We start from the raw sequence: 24,626 nt of genomic DNA, 5'->3' as shown, positions 1-24,626 counted from the left end.
CACACACACAGCAGTGTGAGAAGTGAACACACACCCGGAGCAGTGGGCAGCCATATCCAGCGCCCAGGGAGCAACTGGGGGTTCAGTGCCTTGCTCAAGTGCACTTCAGCCAAGAGTATTGAGGGTGGAAAAGAGCGCTGTTCATTCACTCCCTCCACCTACAACTCCTGCCAGCACAGAGAGTCAAACCGGCGACCTTTGGGTTACAGGTCCAACTCTCTAAACATTAGGCCACAGCTGTGAATTGTATTTGCATGTTTGTGTTTTGATATGAATATGAATTGACACATTTGTACATCTTGAAAATGTCAGTACACATTCTTGTACATTTAAATAAAATATTTTAAAATATATTTGAAAATGTGTTATTTGCAAATTAAAATAAAATCTGTAATTTACAACAAAGTAGTTTCAAAATATGGTTGTATTGAGTCATTTTTTATAAAAATACAGATGTTATTTAATATAAATAATTAACTCAACTGTTGGGTAACTTTTAACCCAACAGGATTTTAACCCAATGGGTTGGGTTGAAATAACCCATAGATGGGAAGGTGCTATACCAACCCATAGTTGGGTTATTTTTAACCCAACATTTTTTACTGTGTAGCATTTTACATCAACAACATTTAGGTGTGCTGCAAAATATACTTTTGAAATGATTTTGTAAATAAAGGAACAGACATGAAAAACATTAGCATTTCTTTGTAAGGTACAGTATGAAGATGTTGGCTTTATGGTGACATAATAATAATTTTTTGGTGTGGATCAAACTATTATGCCATTACATAACAGCCATAATCTATGGACTCGTTTTTTTAACCTTTTCTGTAGAAAAATCCAAATATATCCTACTTACCAAGATTTATCTGTGCACATGTTTCAGGTGTTTGCCTACTTTAATAACTTACAATTGATTTCTGCCTTTTAAGAAGTGGTGATTTAATTGCAGTCAGTGACTAATGTAGGTATGACTAATGTTGACTATTTCTCTTTTCTCATTTGCAACAAGTGTCTACTTTTTCTCTCCAGATGGAATTAATGAAATAATACAGTGGCGTTTGAATTGGTGTAACCACTCAGAAAGCTCTTCGTTTTCCACATACAATTATGCAGCAAGTATGATGCTCGGTGATAGACAAAACAGCAGGAGCTAATGAATATGCATGATGTGTCTTGGAATATAAATTAACAGGGACTGGTCTCTCAGCTGACCCACTTAGGCTGTCAAATACTATTCTGACAGGATGGCTCTGATAGAAAAAAAAAAAAAACACAATCATTCTTAGCATGTACATATGGGATCATGTAAATGTCATCAAACAAACATAGGAAATGACTTCGATTGGTCTGCTTTACATTTGAATAACATAGAGATACATTGATTTGAGTGAGGCAAAAAATAAAAAGTAGCTGCCCTAACCAGATTACTTTAGAATACACAAAGCAGACTCTTATGCTTTCTTTTTTTTAATCAAATAAACTTTGTATAAATGGGTAAAAATCAAATTGGTGCTTTAACATCAGAAATAATATAGAATTATAAGTTTCAGGAAAAATACTAGACACTTGAAAAAAACATATTTAAAATAGATCTTGTAGAATTATTTTCAAAATTGAAGTCAAAATCCTTCTGCTTTAGATGACACATTAAACTGACAACTGTCTCTTTCACATGCAAATGATTGCAGTGCTTCACTATTTAAATGTCTGCTACATTATCAACACTCGCCGTGGGTATCCTGTTTGACTGTCTGTGTGTGTGTGTGTGTGAGTGAGTGAGTGGGAAGCAGACAACACAAGCCTCTGTCTCTGTCAGACTGCATGTTTGCGTGTGTGGATGTATGCGTGTATATTTTGGTGACTCAGTGCTGCTAGGTGATTATTAGACTAAGAAGTCTTTTTCTACACCATGCATGTGACATGGCCTGGCAGAGAACCAAATGAACTTGAGCACTGTGGTTTTCTTCAAATGCAAAACAGTGAGAGAGACGGAAAAGCACTTCTAGCTTAAATCCAAGGGTTGGGCTCCATGCATACCAGTTTAAGATTCGTGGGTTATGTGACCTAGGTATATAAATGAGTTTGTGTGCCTTGGGCTATGAAAATGTAGACCAGGTAAGAACCTGGGATGAATAATACAGGTGCCTGCTAAACATTCTAAAATAGAGTTTTGCCAGGTGCAGAAAACCTGATGGAGTTTCAAATGAAAGTTTAGGAAGCTTGTGTCCACATAATCCTGCCAATCACAACAGAACAAGACTAAAATAACATCTGTTTAAATTACTTCACTCTGACAATTCTGCAATAATTTGCATCAGGTAAGACAAAACACTTGATTTATTTATTATATCTTGGTGGGGAAATATGTACATTCTCAGATTGCAGCTAGTCATTGTAACACCATCCCAACCCAGATAGGTCTACTCTCCTTTGCCCCAGAAGTAGCTCTGCATATGTACATGACTTCACAAGCTGGCAGCAAACACAAGTGAAGAAAATCAATAACCATCCAAGACTCTTGAGGACTCACTCAACGCCCAGTCCTGTAAACCTATCGAATCACTGCAATCTTGTTCTCTGCCTAGTGACAACCATCCTCCCTCCTTACCCCCATCTTGACCCCTCCTTTGGCCTTTGCCGGGACTCTGTTAGCATTGTTAATGGGCATTGTTGCTGAATGAGGACCTCTGCTCCTCTCTCTACATCACAATTCCCAGCCCTGGCAGATGGATTGGCCTGACCTCGCTATCAGCTGGTCCCAGACACAAAGTCCGAGAGTGGCGTAACAAAGTAGAAGAAATGATGCCTCTTTTGGGAGACCGAGAGAAAGCCTGGCCTCCATAATGAAGTCAGGATCCATTGTGAAAAGTTGTGGATAGGAGCTTAGAGCTCATGGGGAATGAAGGGGTGAGAAGAGAAGCCATGAGAAGAGGGAGGAGGGGATCCAGACCCACTCGTACCCCCTACCCCGTGATGAATGGCAGTAGTTGCTGAAAGTGAAATATACTGGTGTGCCTTGGCAGAGACCAACGGAGAAGTCATCTGCCTGAAAACTGGGAGACAATCTCGGCAACTGTCCTTGAGTGAGCCAGAGTCACATCTACAGTATGCTACTTTACATATGGACAATTAAGTGGAAAGCTGGTGTAGAGTTTCAGGGAATAGGATGAAATTTTGACATTTTAATAGCACTGTTTTCGTGATCTTGTTTGGGTAGGTATAGTCAACTTGTTGTGGAAGTTCATCTACAGAGGGTGGACATATGAACAAACAACTTGGAGTTTCTCTTGAAGTTGGTGTTCAAATACACTATAATACTATTCAATTAATTTTTCAGTTCTTTGTAGTCAGGGTGGACAAATGCATGGTTGAATTCACACATTTAGGATTAGGGGGACAACATGTAAAAAATGTGTAATCAAGCACCAAAATAACCCATATCGGTCAAATACTAATCTGAATATGGTGCTTACAGCCTTGGGTAATGTATAAATCAGATCAAATCAATATGCATAGGCTTCTCATGAATATCAAACATCATTTAATTAACATGACACAGCACAGGCCAATCGGGTTCATGCAGCTTCTCTGTGCCTCACCATCTCCATGGATGAGTATCCAGAAATCTCTTTTGTAATCAGCAGTAGTGCACCAAGGAGCACTGAGACTTAGCATTAGAGACAAAGAAAGAGAGTGAGAGATTGTCTAAGGACTGGACCATGGCTGCTCCCCCAGCCGCACTGGATGCCCACCATCTGCCCCAGCTGCTGCTTCTCTTTAACTGCCATTCTGATTGACAATGAACCCAAAGCCCTCTGATAATTGTGGCTGCTTGGTGACTTGGGCAGGTAATGCCTTCCTTTCAGGATTTATCAAGCTCCATCTGTTCCTGTTGGTATCTGACAGAGTTAAATCCCCCATCCCCACCCTTACACTCCCTTCCCATTCCTGCCTCTCGTGCTTATTTCCTCAAGGTTCCAGAGGCCCCACTAGTCAAGCAAATATTGGGCTTTTGTGCAAGGATGCTTATTAGAAAGCAACACGGTGACCTAGAGGGGTAACTACCCACACAAAAGAGGGGAGTGTGAAGACACAGCATATTTGTTCAGTCATTAGCTAAAGATAAAAGACTCCTTGTGGCCAGATCCCTCCTGTCTGTCCCTGTGTTTGAGTCAGTCTCACAGTAAGTGTTGTGTGTCGTGTGTCACGAACAATTAGAGGTGGAGTTCTTAAACTTCCTTTTGCATTCTCTCCCTTTCTGCTTTACATGGCACCTTACTCTATACTCTGCCTCTTGGGATTTTGTTCAGAGAAGTGTGTTACCCAGAGATGTCAAATCACCTGGAGCAGGTGCATTCTCCGTGCTGGTTAGAGTTGACCATGTGTGTCTAATGTAAATGGCTGGGACTATGTTTAAATCAGGATGGCTGTCTCTAAATTATCTAAAGTAAACTGTACCTTGGTGTGTTTCTGATGGTGTAGCTGAAGTGAATAATTTCTGTCACCAAATGGAATTGCAAATATTACAATTGGTTTCAAACAGGTTCCTGTAAGATTTCTCCATGTCTGCCATTGGTCAGATTGTCCCTCCCCAAACATAACACCATTGGTCGAGCCACTGTTGCCGTGTGGGATGTCAAAGCAAAAGAGCAATGTTTTGATAGTGTCACAGAGACTCAGTGTTTACACTTTCAGGGTAAATCAACATATGGATGGCTTACTCATAGTTCTCTCTCTATACTGACCTGGGATTGGAACAAGTATTACAACACAGCTTTAAACACAACTTTAAAAAATGTAAACACACACACAGAGACTAATGAATTCGGGGATTTAGATTTAAGAGTATGTGTCATGAATAATAGAAAAGAGTGCATTAATATAAGACAGGTCAAAATGGACTGCTACTCATTGGTATGCAGTACTGTGAATTATGTATTTCTTTACACAATTCTGGGAATTATTTTTGATTACAGATACTTTTTTATAAACTTTCAATACTGTCTTCTGTTTCTGCTTGACCGGGCAGTAACTGTTAACAACAACAACAAATAACAATACTACTACTACTACTACTACTAGGCTACTACTACTACTACTACTACTACTACTACTACTCATAATAATAATAATTTAATAGACATTAAATATTATGGATATTATAGCTTATCTTGGTCAAGAAATGTCCTTTCACATATGTTGGTGTCCATTGGCCTGACATGCTGATACATAAAATTTGAATAACCAGAAGTATACATAATTTATATGTATAATACATAAACATAATATCCAATTAAGTTTGTAGTAGGACATGTGTAAACTTCCCTGAAATGATCATTGTAACAATTAAATGACAGCTGAATTAAGAGACAGAAGCTCACTGCTCCCACAGAGGCCCCTGCCAAGCTTATTCCTCCATGGCCAGATTCATGTTAGTTTTTGGCGCATATATACGAAATATGTCAGTTTTACTTTGCAGAAATAGAGCGATCCTAACCATGTGTTTGCTAATAATAGGCAGCATATTACCATCTGTTGAGAGAAGATATAATTTTGGGTCAAAATAATCAGATAATGTTATGGGCTGGTGAGGTACAAAGATACGCGGATGCAGGAGATCAACAAAAAGGTATTTTAGTTAGAAAAATCCAGGAGACAGGTAAATAAATCCACATTAAAACAACGAATTAACATCGACCAGAACAGACAAAATACCAAACAGGAAGAACACTTTAAATAAGACAGCTGAGGAGGGGAAAACAGGTGGAGGGAGTTAACGAATAATGACTAATGAGCAAATTAATCAAAAACCATGGAAACAAACAAGGTAGGAGAAAGGGAATCACAGAAAACTAAACCAAAATAGATCAAGACCGTAACAGATAATGTGTAGATTTACAGAAATTAGTATACAAAGATTATACTGAACAGTTTTTTTTTTTCTTTTTTTTATATATATAGTATTTCCTGAGGTGCACAATGTTAAGAAAAAATATACTTCAGTACATAAGATCTTGCATGTAGTTTAGAAAATAAATAAATAAACTGCTTGCAAGCAAATATAAAAGTAGACTTACTGTATATGACAGTTAAAAAGTTACTGGAGCCTTAGCACTACATACAGATAAACAAATTCCCATTCGTACCGCATATAATGACATTCAATTTATAATCAAAGCCAGTTGTGCTTGTTCAGAAGAGGTGTGCACTGAAGAACATAATGTTCAATATGCCATTACTTTATATTAAAAGGTCTGTTTATATTAACAAAATTAGCTCTCTGCACTAGAATCAGCTCATAAAACCTAACTACCACATGCAATCAGAAGACTTGGAAGGGAAAGAAAAACATCCATATGAGTTGAAGTATGATATGATTGGGAAACCCCATTGAAAGTACAGATGCAATTATCTAGCTGTGAAATTAGGCCTGAGTAACAATCCTGGTGAAAAGAGATGAAGGCTATATGAAATTTACATTTGAGTAGTGTAGTGTAGTTGTATTTTATTTATATTTTTCAAGATATTTACAACAAGCAAGTGATGAACAGCAATGGACCAAGTGAGGATCCCAGTGGGATTGTGGCAGCATTTCAGTGCCAAATGATGCAGATAGATCTATAAGAATCAAAATGAAAACAAGGCTGTTGTAAATGTTTTAGTCACTAAGAGTGTAAGGCAGTTTTGGTTTAGCAGCCAGTATAGAACCCAGATTGTTGAGGTTAAGAAGATTGTTCTAGGTAAAAATGTCGGATGGTATTTGACTAAATGCCAACTTATAATTCCAAACATCCAGAAGAAAGGCATTGGAGAAGGTCAGAGGAAGCAGCAAGATGTTGAAAGTAGGAGATGAATGTGCTGCTCTTGAACGGAATGAATGTCTTGGCTGATCTGATGTCAGAAGAGAGAGCAGAAAGTGATGTATAACCCTCAGGTCATCAATGCATTTTCTTTCACTTCGTCTCTGCCATCCACAGTGAGATTTTGTTTTATCTGCGGTTATTTGTTAGCCAGTGACTGGTGGTAAAACAACAAATCCATAAAACCAGAAAGCAAAGCATGTTACAGTATATGACTTCTGAAAAGTTGAATTGTTGGTGAATGTTGTCTTTTTTTTTAAACAAAGTAAGAGTAATTATCTATGATTTATGATTAACCCATGTTTTGGGGGGGAAATGCAGTTGGCAGAGGAGAAATGAGTGTCCTTGTCAACCTCTGTTGCCCAGGTCTGGTGTGACCTTAAAGCTGTGTTACAGCCAACTATAACTAGTTATAAGTCAAGGAATAACAATCTGCCCTTATGCAATTGCTGCTTCACTTTCTTGACTAACATAAAGCAGTCCGCTTGGCTACATTACACCGAAAAGCAGCATGTTACCCCAAGGAATTTTAGGCATTTTCTTTTATATGTTTTAACAGATATTAGTATGATATTATTTAAATAAGCAGTTAATTGAGCAACAAATCATCATGTTCATACGAAACTGTGTGAAATTTGGGCAAAATAGGATGTTTGTAACATTTTGATGTTTGATTACCCAGTGCATAGTGATAACCTACATCAAATATGTATTCACTGGAATAAATGGCAGTTAGCTTTTGTAATTTGATCATCTCTTATGTTGCCCTTTAGGGTTATATCCCAAAGGTCAGAGATTGCAATGCATTGTAAGAGCTTTATTAGCATATGTTTTTGAGATTTGTCATTAGCCTGCTATTTGTTGGACAGGAGACCTTGATACACTGCACTGAGGCCCTCATTCATCATAAATACACTACAGGAATACAGGCATTCAAAAGGCCTTTATTTACTTATTAATATTCATATGCTCGTTTGCATTGTTTTCCTGCTTCAGCTCTTTTTTTTTTCCTCTCTCTCTTTCCTTACCACACATCTCAGTCTTGTTTTCTCCCAGACTGACTTTACTTGTTTGAATTTGGGTTGAAAACCCTTTACTTTATGATGTCAATCTTTGGAAATTCTCTCAAAAGAAGGATTTTTCTTATCATGACTAGCTACTGTGACTTTTAAAAGTGCTGCACATTTTCAATCCAGTCCACTATGAGCATCTCTGTTGGAATCCAGCCTACACAGCATTTCAACATCAAACAAACATCTCATTATCTAGTGTCAAGAGTTTAAAGGTACAACAACGGAAATTCTGTCACCATTTACTCACCTTTATGTTGTTCCAAACCTGAATGAATTTGTTGCTTCATTGGATAACACATCAAACCATTCAAGGTTGTTTCGTAAACTTGAGCTCTAAATTTGTTGAAAATTTTTCACTAAAAAGGATCATTCATTAGTGAATCATACATTCTTTCTTCTGTAACAGTTTAGTTGAATGTCAAGTTTTTAAAGAATAAACTTAAATTTTGATCTGTTTCTCAGACAAACCTACCATATGGCTTCTTAAGTATTATATTTAATGCCGTTGAAGTCATTTAATGATCCGTTTATGGTGCTTTCAGGTTCGTATTGAAGCTTAAAGATACATTCCACCTTCGTTGTAATTGTTTTTTTATTTTTTTTAATGATTAAATATGATTAAACACAACTTGTGTTCTGCAGAAGAAGAAAGGAGTACAATATAAATTTTTAGGCAAACTATCCCTTTAAATCTACAACATCTCCAGCTAATTTCCTGTGAGCTTTTGAGATCAGGCCCTCGGTGAGCTGAAGTGGATTCAGGCAATCAGTCAGCTATTACTAACTCATCTGTGCCGTTTACAGATTTTAATTGTTTGACAGTTCTTGTTTATGCCATGTCATTTGCAATTAAACTGACCATGCTTGTAAGCAAGTTAAATGATGCTCAATTAGTGATACTGCAACAAAATTGATCTGTGGTTTAAATAGAACAGGTTGATCTTGTAAATAATTTTAGATTTTGAATACAACATTTGCAAACCCATGTTTGTACGTTTCGATAGAATAAGTATTGACCTTTCTGGACTGGCCTTTCAGAGGGTCTCTATTTAAGATGTTGTCATCATGTTAATATTGTATGTTTCAATGACTAAGCAAATGCGCATTAATATGTATGTGATATAACCAGGCTTATACAAACCAGCCTTGTACAATTACTAAAAAAATCCCATTGGCTTTTGACTATGGGATGAAATTAGACTCGATATGATTAATAGATGCACACAAAAATATCAATGTACTTCATCAATTTTATACATGTATTTTACGAACCACAAACAAATACTAGATGGCACTACAGCCCCACTCACGTGCACATTCAATTGTGTACAGCTTTATGAATGTTACATTGGGTTTTCTTTGTTTCTATTTGGTTTGGCTATTCTCCTCTGCCCGTAGAAATACAATAAAGATGTTTTATTGAACTTGTTCTACCTTAACTTGTCTTAAGACACAAAACAGCTTATATTAATTTGGACAAACAAGAACTTTGTGACAATAGCCTACCAGGTTTTTTTTTTTTTTTTTTTTTTTTTTTTTTTTTTTCAGCCTGAGCTCAGATCAAGCACATGAAGAGGACAATTTGTTTCATGTGAAGAAGACCATGACTTTATTTAAAAAAAATAATAGTATGTAGCATTCAAATTCAAGTAGCCAACATCGTGAAATGGAAACATTTGTATTCGTGCCAAATGAGAGAGAAAGGAAGAAGATTATATTGCCAAACAGTAAAAAAGAAAGACATTAGCCTATAAAGCTCAGACGATTAACAGAAGATTAAACTCATTAAATATCCAGAAAAATGTAGAAATAAAATATTCAGAATAAAAATAATTAAATATAGAGAATAAAGTCGTTCATCAGTCAACTTCATCTTTTCAGCTGACACCGACTCAGAAAATAGTTTAGTAATAAGTAGCCTACATAAAATGTTCTAGCTATTTATGTGATCTGCTTGAACGCGGAATAGGCTATAGCCTATAAAACACTCGTTTAGTATAGTTTAGTTTAAGTTAATTTAATAATTTTATTAACTATAAATGTGCGATCACTGATAGCTTAAACAAGCGACTATAATAGCACTTTTAATAATAATAATAATAAAAATAAAAATAATAATAATAATACAAGGAAAGAAAACCCAATGTAACATTCATAAAGCTGTACACAATTGAATGCGCACGTGAGTGGGGCTGTAGTGCAATCTAGTGGTCGCTGTTTTTCTTTGGCTCAGCTGCGCATGGATCGCGAGCTGTGTGTGTGTGGATTGGGAAAGGCTTAAAGGGCGGAACGAAAGTCTCAAAATTCAAATGAATCAAATAGAATCGACTCAGAAGCTCAGAATAGATGCGGACGAATGCACGCGCGAGTCGCCTGATCCACAAACGCACATTTTAATCCCTACATGCACAAATTATGATAATTTTTAATACAAACTATAACGTTTGTATTCACAAATATGTCTCTATTTGAACAAAATGCTGCGCATTAATGTAATTCTTAATTTGTTTCAGTGTAGTGACGCACATTCGCAAACTTTTCTAATCGTGTACATGTTCATGAATTGCACGGGGTCTTGTTCCTTAGTAGTTGTGTGTGTGTGGTATGTGAAATGCTGAAAACTGCGAAAATGAAGTCTCAAAATCCAAATGAACCGAACAAGATCAACACAGCTTATTTCTCATTTGCACTTTACAGACACCCTCACTCATTTTAATTGGAACACTGCAGGAGCATTTATGATGCCTTTTTTTGTCACTTTCTTAATGTACTAAACTAATGTCTTGTCCTGGTGCCCTCAAGGAGATCATGCTCTGCATGTTTTGCCCACTCAACCTTCGGTGTCTACCAAGAACACAAACTGTACCAGGGTTCAGTGAGAAAGTCCATGCAAAGATCAAAGACAACGCAATCAATAAGATATATAACATAACATATAATGCCGTGGGTAGCTCATTAATCCTAACATGAGCCTTATTACACTGTCTGCAGGTTTGTCCTGCCGGGTCACTTTACAGTGTTTATTGAAATTCAGCACACTGGAGCCAAAACACAGAAAAAGATCACACTTCAGCAATACTGCTAGTACAACTGAGGGTCAGCCAAAGTGACCTGAAAGTTAAGGGCGGTTTCTTGGGATTGTTTATGTTTTTTTTTTTGTTTTTTTTCAACCTTTATGACAAATGAGCCCTTTTTTTTATCAGTAAATCGTTATATGAATTAGTTACCCATAATCAATCATTCAGCAATTAATTCTGAATGAATTAATACATCTGATACAAACAAACAACATAGGATCCTAGTTAGCTGATATCCACCCCTTTCCCACTCCTATAAGGCACTGTAGATATCAAAAATGACCCTTTATGGCATCATGGCTGAAAACCCTGTTTCTTTCAATGAGAAATATTTGGTGGCCATTGATTAATATTTAAATCTTAGACTTATTTATCTTAATTTTGCTGGCTTAAGCATTGGCACATTTGTAATCCTGCTTATTTCTCATGAATTTAACTCTGTCCTGTAATCAATTGTTATGTTAAATGTAATGTCATGTTAAAGATAGTAGATGTTCTGCTTTCATTAAGTATTACTCTGCATCTGAAAACTATAACTATTTTGTTGGCGAAAACAGTATATGACAAGAGTTAAATGTCCAAATTCTCAATATGAAAAGTAGAAGAAAAGTACCCAGATGACCAATTGTCACATGACAAATGTCACATGACATTGACAAACATGGTGGATGTAGTACATCCGTTTTTCATTGAACAATATTTAAAGGGATAGTTCACCAAATATTAAAATTATGTCATTAATGGCTCATATCGTTCCAAACCGTAAGACCTCCGTTCATCTTCGGAACACAGTTTAAGATATTTTAGATATAGTCCGAGAGCTTTCTGTCCCTCCATTGAAAACCTATGTACGGTATACTGTCCATGTCCAGAAAGGTAATAAAAACATCTTCAAAGTAGTCCTTGCGACATCAGAGGGTCAGTTAAAATTTGTTGAAGCATCGAAAATACATTTTGGTCCAAAAATAACAAAAACTATGACTTTATTCAGCATTGTCTTCTCTTCCGGGTCTGTTGTCAGCGCGTTCAAGTGTAGTGATATCCGGTTCGCGAATGAATCATTCGATTTAACCGGTTCTTTTTGAACCAGTTCATCGAATCGAACAGAATCCTTTGAAACGGTTTCCAGTAAGCATTAATCCACAAATGACTTAAGCTGTGAACTTTTTTAACGTGGCTGATACTCCCTCTGAGTTAAAATAAACCAATAGCCCCGAGTATTTAATGTACTCAAACAGTACACTGACTGAACTGCTGTGAAGAGAGAACTGAAGATGAACACCAAGCCGAGCCAGATAACGAATAAACGATTGACTCGTTTTTGGTTGGCCGACAAAAACTGTGATTAAACAAAAGTTTGTGCTCCATTCATTCCGTTTGACCCACAGAGGTTAAAACATTACAGATTTAGCTGTTGGATGAAGCGGAAATGTCTGAAGGTCCAAACATACTTCCATTCGTCACTTATAAAATCGATCCTGGGCTCAAATCCCCACACTAGGTTCTTTTCTGGTTGGCTAATTAAACTGACAGCTAAATCCTGTCCTTGACAAAACATGACAATTTCACAGAGCTGTACAGAAAACACCAGACTGAATCAGAACCCAAACTTTAAATGATATCCCAAACTATTATTCCCTGTTTTTTAAAATGCATTAACTGCTCATTAAAATGAATCAAAATTTGTGGACACATTTTAGATTAAAATTGTCAGGGTATCGTGAAAAATGACTTCAGTGAGGATAAAATTGATTGACGTCAAATGTTTCTTGTCAAAAGGGTGACTGTACGTACATGTCACTATAAAGTTATTAAAGGACACCTATTAAAGGCATTATTAGACACTTTAGGGGGTAAGAACCTGTTGTCATATCGCTTCGTACTTTATGGCACATTACTACAGGTACAGGTGACTTTGGACTCACAAAACACCTACTGGGATGGTACAGGCCAGAATGATGGCTTATCTCTTGGTGCCCTTGAAGGCAAGGTGTCTCTGCATAGCCAATCCATCACAATCAATGTCAGATGATTTATATTAAATGCCTTTTTTAAAGCAGTCCCAGTGACACTGTGTTTGGAAACCAGCTTGACTGGAAACAATGTCATAAACCGGCCTGTACCTGAACCTGTCCCTGTAATTTGCCACCCCAATGCACAGGAAGGCTAAAGACTCCAAGGTCCAGATACTGATATGAAACAACCCCCGGCCCACTTGATCTCCATTCTCTGGGTGCTGTGACTCCCTGTCGGATAGGTGAACAAAACCCATTAGAGAGGTCTTGAGTTTACTGAGAGTAACAATGCAATTTACATAAATAGTATGTCTGTTGGTCATTCCATTAATCTTGCTGACATCTCAACCAGATAATTTATTTGTATGTGATCAGTGTAACAGACGATTAATTAAAAGCTTTTTGTTACTACCATAATCGTTACTCTAGATGTAGCTGAAAAACAAGTACTTACATAATTGCAAAGGATTAATTGCAGATGATTAGGATGCAACGATTCAAAATAGGAATTATGTCTTATTTTACATTTTCAGAAGAAAGGATTTTCTTGGTTGATGTCAGGCCTTTTCTTTGCAGTTGCTAACACTTAAGTACATTTGATTGTGCTAAAGTGGAACTATTGAAAGTACACTTCAGGTACACTTTAAATATCTTGCGTTTAAAGACTGATATTATACAGAGATCACACAATCCTTATTAATAATGATATTTAAACACATTTAGGCATAATATTAAGAAATGTGCATTGTGCAATAAAGAAATACTCCAAATAAATATAATTTTATATCAGTAAGTCTTAAGTGATAGGTCAATAAATATGTTAATGGATTTGAAGAGGTACTTGTATGAAATAAACGCATTTTAAATAAATTATTTCATAGTATTTATTACTCAATATTAATTTACTCAGGATTAGTATTTTGTCACAGCACATTCAGTGTAAATCTATGGGATTTTTTTCTTCTTACATTTACAGATTATTTTATTTTATTTTTTTACATTTACAGAATCTTTGTGCAAAATCCAGTAATTGTAATAAAAATCTGCATAACCAGGAGTTTTATGTGATGGAAACGCAATGCCAGTTTAGCTTCTTTTCAAGTTGCTCACATGAACCTGCTTGGTTTGAAAATAACTTTTGTGTGAGCAGTGGGTCTCACATCTCTATGCTCCAGTAAGTCCAGTTGCTAGTAAATTAATATAACACACATCTAAACTGCATGAATTTAGGAATCATTCATATCCATAGCAAAAATGGCAATGTACTGGAGAAGTTCCATACAGAAATCTATATCTCTAAGCAAACACCACTAAAAAGTTCCAACTTTAACATACCTGCATAGCAGTAAATCATATAAACTTCACTTGATTGGGGATTTCCTGTGCCATCCAGTTATATCATAAACATTTAATTACTGAGCGGTATGAGCGCTGTTCTCTCAATCCATGAATCACCACTGGATTTGAAATATGACAGTAATATTCTGGTAATGGTATGAGACGTCTTAATTTTCCTCTGACATCACCATATAGCTTAACCACAAGTACGTGAATGCACTCTTTGTGAGGCTGACTTCACCAATGGCAACTCTCTGTATACATGTCTAAATACTGCCTATATCATTTAAACATGGGTTTGGGGAAGTTAATGGGCATGTTTAAATTTTGTTTAGGAGAGGATATTGTGTCCTGCCTTGTTAATATGAGTTAACCCTTGATTTGATCAGTCTAGTTGAGGTCGTCAATATATTATATTCTCAATTTCTGTGGATGCTGATTTGTATCATGGAATTTTCTAAATTGCATACACAACATACGCAACAAAGGCAAAGTACCAACAGGGTGATGATATTGGAGCCAAATAATGAAATTAAAATGGATTACTAAATGCATGTTCCTGGTCTTCCTGTGACCGAATCAACTTGCTCTTTCTCCGAAACTGCTTTCTGTGAGCCAAAATGAGGATGGATGGGCACACGGAAACATAATCCATCTGACACAGCTCACTCTATGTCTCCTGTGTCTGTACCTACAGCTCACTCTACGTCTCCTGTGTCTGTACCTACTTGGGGTCTGAAAGGCCAGACTTGCCCTTGATTCCCCTAAAAAGGGAAATTGCCCTGGATGTTGAATATGAGCCAGACACTCATAATCATAACTTGCAGGTGTCCAAAGTCAAGGTCTCAGGCTTGTTCACACAATCCTCGCCATCTAATCAATATGTCATGGAGCCTAGAATCTAAGTGAAATACCTCGGGCACACCTCCTAATAAGATATTTGCAGCCATAAATGTAAGGATTAATGATAACAAATGACACGAGAGGCTGAGGTATGGCTCGACAGTCCCTTCATGAATGAGATTTCAGGACGGGCATTATGCTGTCATCAGGTTCATTACCCTGACTGCATTATGGCCTTACCGGGCTGAGTTCAATCATGCCGCACTGCAAAAATGCCCACAAGATGAACAAAAAGGCTGGGCATGGATTCATCAAACCATTCTCATGCTGTATTGAATATAATAAACAAGGCAGGGGGTATCCATTATGATTTTGTCAGATTCCTTAACTTTGACATAAATAATAAATAGACAGGCGTATGGGTTTTGCAAGTCAAAGAGGGGGAGTATTTCCATAATCACAAGAGCAATGAAGACTATCATTTACAAAAATGTGGTAATAAATATGTCTGGTAATATAGACTTACATCACATGTGATCATTAATGAATGCCTTAGTGATGTTGGTAAATTTACTTGCACCTCTGAACAATAAAAGGCAAGTGGGTCTATATTACAGGTCATTGCTTGCGCATAAATATCACATAGGATCAAAATGAGCAGTATTCATCGCGATCAGAGTTTACTGAATAGCATAAAATTGGCTGTAAAAATAGTATCACTGATTCTACCATATAGTCTGATTCTTAATACTTATGCCCAGGGCCGTACCCACCTTTGAGGTCCCCGAGGTTTGGACCTCTGTATTTTTCCAGTAACAGAAGTTGTAAAATAATTACCTTATATTAATTCTGCTTTGTCGCTGCAAGGAAAAAAAATGGATCTTCTCATCTGAGATGCCTCAGTGGCAGGGGTGTGTGATATATAGTCTGTGATAGTATAGTAATTGTTGTTTTAACGATGTGTGATGTGGTGATGGAAGTCTAAACTGGTGCGCGTACTCTTTCACTGCGTGAACGTACTCACAACAGACCTGGAAGAGAAGACAATACTGAATAAAGTCGTAATTTTTTTTAGACCATTTTTGTTAGAATTTTTGTTGTTTGTAAATTTTGTTATTGTTGGACCAAAATGTATCTTCGATGCTTCAACATATTCTAACTGACACTCTGATGTCACATGGACTACTTTGATGATGTTTTTCTTACCTTTCTGGACATGGACAGTATACCGTACACACAGTTTCAATGGAGGGACTGAGAGCTCTCGGACTAAATCTAAAATATCTTAAACTGTGTTCCGATGATAAACGGAGGTCTTGCGGGTTTATGAGGGTGAGTCATTAATGACATAATTTTCATTTTTGGTCGAACTAACCCTTTAAGGTTGGGTTGTTTTTTAACCCAGCACTTTTTAGAGTGCAGTGTTTTCCTTTCATTTTCCGCTGACTGCAGCCGTCAAATGTAACACACCAGCAAGGCAAAGCTGACAGTTATTTGTGAAAATGTGCTTTGATGCATTTGTTTGATAACGTCCTGGGTTACGTATGTAATCCTAGTTCCCCGAAGGGAACGGACGCTGTGTGAACTCGCAGTGGGAACGCCCCCAGCGTAGTGCGTCTGAAGCATGAATGAAATCAGTCAATGGCAAGAGTGAGCGTCACGGAGAGTGACGTCATCGACCAGGAAACTATACCCAGAATCACCCCAGAATCACAACCGCATCAGCTTCGACTGTACTGAAGCAAGCAATCCAAGGGGATGCTGAGAGTATGGCAGGACACGCAGCGTCCGTTCCCTTCGGGGAACTAGGGTTACATACGTAACCCAGGACGTTCCCCTTCAGGAACTACCGCTGCGTGAACTTGCAGTGGGAACGCCAATAACCACGTCCCCATACGAGCCAGTCCCTGTAGTGTGGTTAGGAAACACAAGCTGACGAGAGAACCTGCGCCCCAGTAGTAGAGCTAAGATCAAGGCTATAAAATCTGACGAATGTGTGCGGTGAGGACCATCCTGCCTCATCACAAACATCTTGAAGATCAGCCCCAGCAATAAGAGCTTTAGAAGCGGCCATACTCCTAGTAGAATTGGCCCATACAGCCAAAGGTGACGGCTGGCCTGCCGATTCACACGCAAGTGAGATGGCCTCAACCACCCACTTGCTCATCCTTTGCTTAGATGCAGGACCCCCTTTGTTGGGTGACCCGAAACAGATAAACAGCTGTTCTGATATTCTCCACAGGGCAGCTCTATGGACATATGCATCTAAAGCCCTCACTGGGCAAAGCAAATTGAGTTTCTCCTGGTCAGACATCAAAAAAGGAGGAGGACAGAAAGCCTGCAGTACGATAGGTCTAACTACCATAGTAGGAACCTTAGGAACATATCCTGGCCTAGGATGAAGAAAAGCCTTAGCCATGCCAGGAGCAAATTCCAGGCACGAGGGAGCCACAGAAAGTGCTTGAATATCTCCGATTCTTTTTATAGATGAGATAGCAAGAAGAAAAATAGTAAGAAACCTTTCTGACACTTCTTCAATGGGCTCGAAAGGAGCTAGGGAGAGGCCCTCTAGAACGATGGCCAGGTCCCAGGATGGCACCCTCGTACGTACTACTGGCCTCAGCCTCAAGGTGCCATGGAGGAAACGAGATATAAGTGGGTGTCTCCCGAGAGAACCTCCACTCGAAGGGGCATGGTAAGCAGCTAAGGCCGCAATGTACACCTTCAGTGTGGAGTGGGATAACCCCGTGGAGAGACGGTCCTGCAGGAACTCCAGCACTGTACCAACTGGGCAGTTAACTGGGTCCTGCTGGTGCTGTCCACACCAGGAAGTGAAGAGTTTCCACCTCGCGGTGTAAAGCTTCCTCATGGTGGGAGCTCTGGAATGGAGGATGGTCTCAACAACCTCAGTCAAGAGACCAGATTCTATGAGCTGGGCCCCCTCAGAGGCCAAGCCCACAGCCTCCATAGTTCTGGGCGGGGATGAAGGATCGACCCACTCACCTGAGAGAGTAGGTCTCTCCTGACCGGTATCTCCAGGGGAGAGCCATTGAGGAGAGACACTAGGTCCGCAAACCATACTCGGGCCAGCCAGAATGGGGCTATTAACAAAAGACTGAGCCTGTCTTGGCGAACCCTCTCCAGAACTCCCGGGAGCAGAGCAATCGGTGGAAAAGCGTACAGGCGTGACCTCGGCCATGCCTGCACCATGGCATTCAACCCCAGGGGGGCTGGATGGCTGAGAGAGAACCACAGTGGGCAGTGTGCTGTCTCTCGGGAAGCAAATAGGTCTGCCTCGGCATGACCGAAGTATTCCCACAGAAGCTTCACCACCTCGGGGTGAAGTCTCCATTCCCCGGGCCTTGGCCCCTGTCTGGGACCAAAGAGGGATCTGACGTGCAAGTTTGTAAAGCGGGCGAGAACGCAGACCCCCCTGATGGTTTATATAAGAGACCACCGATGTGTTGTCTGTCCGGAAAAGAACATGGTGGCCCCTAAGGTCTGGGAGGAAGTGTTTTAGACCCTGAAACACTGCCAACATTTCTAGACAATTTATATGCCACGAGAGATGATGGTCCTGCCACAGACCCTGAGATGGGCGACCACTCATGATCGCCCCCCAGCCCATGAGAGAGGCATCCGTCGTTAGCGTAACGCGACGACAAGGAGCTCCCAGCATTGGACCTTGAGAAAGAAACCAAGGATCTTTCCACATGATCAGGGCGCGATGACACCGTCGCAAACTCAAGATCGTGCGAAACGGATTTCCCCTCGGGGAAAATCCCTTGGATCTGAGCCACCACTGTAGTGGTCTCATGTGCAAGAGGCCAAAAGGTATCATGTTGGACGCTGCTGCCATGAGACCTAATAGTTTCTGAAACTGTTTCACAGTGAGTGACTGGCCTAGCTTGACCTGACGTACAGAGGTGAGAATCGAAGCAATACGAGCAGTTGACAGTCGTGCCTGCATCATCGTCGAATCCCATACTACACCTAGAAAAATGGAGAGACAGGGCACCATCAAGTAAGGTGAACTCAAGTCTCTCTTGGTGGGGACCACCCTCAGAGCCCTGACACTTTTGGCGTCAGGACCTCTTCGACGCGGCCTGCTTGGAGGCAATGACTGTCCTCAGATCAGCCCTGACCCTCGAAGACCGCGCCTGAGAGTGTCCCGCCTCGTCCCTCCAGTCCCTCTGTGGGGGGTGGGGGTGGGGGGGTGGTGCACGAGACGCGATGCTCTGCTTCTGTTGCACTCTCTTTGAGGAGCTACTTGACGGCTGAAATCTTAACTTTGAGCGGGATCAATTTATGAAAAGCGGCAGACTGTTTCTTTTCTTCCTGGAACCTCTCAGTGACAGATTTTAATGCCTCACCAAAGAGACCCCTAGGAGAAACTGTGGCATTTAAAAGAACAGATTTTTCTCTCTCATTCATTTTAGACTGGTTTAACCATAAATGCCTCTCCGTGGCCACCAGGGCTGCCATAGAATGGCCAATAGATCTAGCCGTCTCCTTGGTGGCCCGTAGAGAAAGATCAGCAGTCTGCCTCAATTCTTTAATGATATCAGCTGAAATGTATCCCTGCTCGCTAGCCTTTTTAAGTAGGTCAGCCTGATAAGCCTGCATTATAGCCATAGTGTGCATGCAGGCTGCCGCTTGACCAGCCGCCGAGTAAGCCTTCCCCACCAGTGATGAAGTATTTTTTAAAGGTCTACTGGGGAGCGCCGGAGCTTTAAGTGATGATGCCTATTCAGGAGAGAGATAGCTCATGAGCGTCTCTTCTGCCCTCGGCATCGTCACATAACCTTCATTTTTAGCACCCATAATATTATAATATTGAAGTGTGGGTGTAAATGCGCGCTGACATCGGTCTAGTCCAGGTCTTTGACACCTCAGTGTGAAGATCCGGGAACAACGGTAAAAGTTTGCTTTTAATAAAAGACTCCTGCCTATCAGATGGCCAATCAATGCTGAGTTTTTCTACAGCACGGGACAAAACATCAATAAGCTCCTCATCAGGGGGAGACCGGAATGACGAGTCTCCAGCCTCCTCTGTTCCCAGGCTTTCAACATCCAGCTCCTCAGAACTGGATAGCTGAAGCTCGGGAACATCATGTTGTGTCTCAACACGGGGAGAAGTAGCGGCGAACCGCGCTTCCCCAGCCGCGATAGAGACACTGGATCTCATCGGTGAAGGCTGAGATAGGGCGGAGCCCGTCTCAAACCCCTCGGTGAGATCCATTTGCGAACCCCATGACAAACGCCTCTGCTCTGCCTCGACAGAAGCGGGACCTGAGCCCCGGGGAAAGCGCATCGAACCGCTCTCCTCAAAGAGCGATCGATGGGAGCGCAGCGTCCTTAGGGGCAGACGCTCGCAATGCTCACAGTCAGCCCCCTCGAGAGCTGGCTGGGCATGCTGCACTCCTAAACAAGCCACACATAGTTGGTGTGAATGCCAACCCGTGAGAAATCCAGTACAGGGGGGAACACACTTTCTATAATGCGGCTCGCTCGTCACACTCTCTTTGCTCATTTTTCTGTGTTTTTATTTAATTTATTTTATTCCTGTCTAGTGCTTTTACAACTAGAGACAGACAAACACAAGAAGACAGTTTTCAAACACATACAGAGCGCTGCTGAAGTACAGAAGCTGATGCGGTTGTGATTCTGGGGTGCTTTATAGTTTCCTGGTCGATGACGTCACTCTCCGTGACACTCACTCTCGCATTGACTGATTTCATTCATGCTTCAGACGCACTACGCCGGGGGCGTTCTCACTGCGAGTTCACACAGCGGTAGTTCCTGAAGGGGAACTTGTGGTTAAAGCACCACTCAGCGGACAAAAGCTGCAATTGCAATTGCAATTTGCGCTCGCAACAGTAGAAAGCACACTATGATTGTCCACCTACTGTATCTATAACACTTCATATATCAATATCACACGAAGAGTGCCAATGTGATATTGAATTTTTGCAGCAGCTCAATAAAAAAACATTTATCGAGATAATTGTATTAGACACCATATTGCTTGCTTTTGCTCTATTTTACCAACAAAAATCATTCCAAGCAAAGCCACAGCGCTCTTAGCAACATGACAGTGATTCGTTCCTGAATGAATCAACCCTTTAAATGATTCGGTTCAATCGTAATGACTCACTGGCACCTATTGGAGGTTTTATTCTCACACTTAGTGTTATCATTTCAAATTTGATGTTTTATGTTTAATATATCAAAACATTTTTTAATGCATTTGTAATTGCAGTTAAATGCATTCATGTCTTGCATTAAACAGTTAAATGCCACATCAGATGCATCTTCTGTGTTGATTTAATTTGATTGGTAATGGCCCAAATTTCTTATTATGCAAATTTACTGATTAAATGTAGGAATTTGACTCAAAAGATAATGGGCACATTTAAAGAAATTAAATTAAAAAAATGGTTTTATAAAAGTAAAAATGCCTATAAAATTCAGTTTAAACTTACTGAAATATATCAGTGTGGGAATATATTTATATCCCATGTTTAATAATTTTAATCATGATTAATCAATGATTTAATCATTAATCATGATTTTACTGAAGGTTACCAGGTTACTGAGTTTAAGTTCATACATATACAGAAACAAACTGTATCTTTTCTATTTCCAGTTTGTAGAGTGGATCATTTGTTGCAACATTTAATCTGATTCTCATGTTTAAGGATCTGTTATCTTGAAAAATAACTTATGCTATACTACTGCCCACTGACTTGGTTTTAAACCTACCGTATATTATCATCCAATTTATGAGCCTTAAAACATCTTCAAATGCACACATGTAAGTCAGGAAAATCAACATTTTCTGAACCCCCCTAGATCTCAATTTTGGGACCTCTGCATTTATAAATACCTGCATACGGCCCTGCTTATGCCAAGGTCATGTTCTATGAACAACAATTATCTTTATCAAATGTCTGTAAACTAACCAATGAATAAATACATACATAAAGATATATAATATATATATAATATACGGAGAGAGAGAGAAAGAGAGAGAGAGAGAGAGAGAGAGAGAGAGAGAGAATAAGAATGCTGTTCTTCATATACCCATGGGACCAGCCTCTGGCCAGGAGCACAAGTCACTCTTGTGTTAATGAACTTCCAAGGCTTAACCTTTTTGGGGCATTTACATGCGGCAGACGCATGTGACATGTTTGACTGTTGGCCTGTGAATAGGTAGGAGGTAGTCAGTGTTGTTTAAAAACTGCTTTGCATATGCATGACTCATTAATTAAATGCTAATTAGAACCAGGCTGCACATGTGACTCTCCTTCCAAAGCCATCAAAGGAAGGTTACTGCAGGGAACTCAACATATTAGGTCAAGTTATAGATCTCAATTTATATTGTAACTTTACTGTTCTTTTTTTTCTTTCTTATTATTATTGTTATTATTATTAATATTAATGATGGTAATACTTTTTGTTTATTTTTATTTATTTGTTTTTGTTTTATTCTGGATTGGTTTAAAACACATTTAGTTCTTAGAAATGCCATTATGTTCTCGGTGGTTTTATATATTGAGTTAGTTAATATTATTTATTCATTAAGAAAATGTTTGATTCAAAATATAAACAAAAACAAACAAAAACCCTAACAATGTGTGGTGTAATCACAGAGTAAAAAAGTTAAGATTTACCTTTAATACATAAGTGTACACATCTAAATTATTATAAAGAAAATGTTTTAAATGTAAAATCTTTAAATATAATTATATTTTATAAATATCATAAAATATGAAGATGCCCTGAATGCCGTGAACAAATGGCTCTGTGATCTTATGTATTTGTTTGATTGTTAGACACTGATTTGGTGGACAAAAAGTTTTTGTAAAACTAAACATTAATTTTAATGTCACTTTTTTTAATGATATCATTATAATTTAATCAACCTGACATTTTGGTATTTATACCCTAAACAAAAATATAAAAAAGAATTTTATTACAGAAATTAACTGCATGCTCACTATGTCATTGACCCTACTCTATCTCAGTTGATGTCGTTATTTGGTTTGATTTATTTAAACTGAATCTCCTTCTCACACTCTTGGTGAGTCACAAGTTTATTACTGGTGTCAAAGACCTGAAAAGCATATAAATTATATATCATGAGCATAATTCAAGCTTTACCAAACCCTTCCTACAGGTTTGTGTCAGTTCCTCTGTTGCCGGAGAGGAAAACTATGTCAGTTGTGGGTGTATAACTTAACAGCCCATCTAAGTGAAGTAGGGTACATAACTCCTCACAGAAAAACCTGCATGCCATCAAGTGACACTGGTGCAGATTTCATCTGGCACACCCAAACCATTTTTGGATGACATCTGTTCTTCCAAATACTCAAATGTAACTGGAAAGTTTTCATTCTATATTTATATAATCATATTCTGCCATGTTTGATGAAAATGATTCAATTCATACTTGCTGTTTCTCTTATTTGATGATTTTCTTCCTTTTCTCTCTCTCTCTCTCTCTCTCTCTTCCAGAGATTCCCAGTGTGTCATTTACTGTCTTTGTGGTCTAGATGTGAAGCTAAAACAGTTATTTTGAGGAACTAGTTCACGTCTCTCTTTGGGTCCTGGATTAGGATGTAGGAAGCCCATGACTATCATCTTGCAGTTGAGCTTCTCTCTTATCCCTGCCTGCCAATTCCCGCTGCACAGTCGATAGAGGAGTCTGAGCTTGATTCGAGCCAAAGGGGGTGGATACTGAGGTACTTCAAGCACCTAGACTTTCCTCCATGTGCCTTTTAGCTAATAAAAATGCTTATATATATTTAAGAAATATAGAAGAGCAATCAATATTTTATATAGCAGTGGAGGCAGTTATGCAGCTCAGACAAGACCCAGGAAAAGAGAGATGTATTGTATTAATCAGGAGCCAGAATTGTGATTCACAATTATGTCATCTGTCAGACTCATCTGTCAGACGGAGACATATGAAGAGGGAAAAAAGAGTCTGGTAGTTAAAAAAACGAGCAGATTTTTTCATGCCTCTCTTATTCAACCTTTTTATTATTATTATTATTATTATTATTATTATTATTTTTATTAATGATCTAAAATGGCTGAACATGCAGTTTGCATTCAGTGTTTTGGGTGGTTGCCAGGGTGTTGCTGTATGTTTGCTATAGGTGTCTATTATATTTTGGCTCAGTAAATGACTTGTGATTGTGAGAGTTATAAATGCTGTTCTTAAGGTCTCTATGCTGTTTTAATTCTTCATTTACACTGACATCGATTTTGTCCCTGGATGTCATCAGGTCATTAGGGTCATTATCGCTGTTCCGTTGCTATCAGGTGTGTGAATGGCCTAACGTTATTGGTGAGCAGCGAAATTGGCCATAGTTTTTTGAAAATCTGATTATAAATTAGATTTATTGC

Source organism: Carassius carassius, chromosome 31 (genome assembly GCF_963082965.1).
Source record: "Carassius carassius chromosome 31, fCarCar2.1, whole genome shotgun sequence".
NCBI lineage: Eukaryota > Metazoa > Chordata > Actinopteri > Cypriniformes > Cyprinidae > Carassius > Carassius carassius.
The sequence above is the reverse complement of the archived record's forward strand: the minus strand, read 5'-3'. Positions refer to the sequence as shown.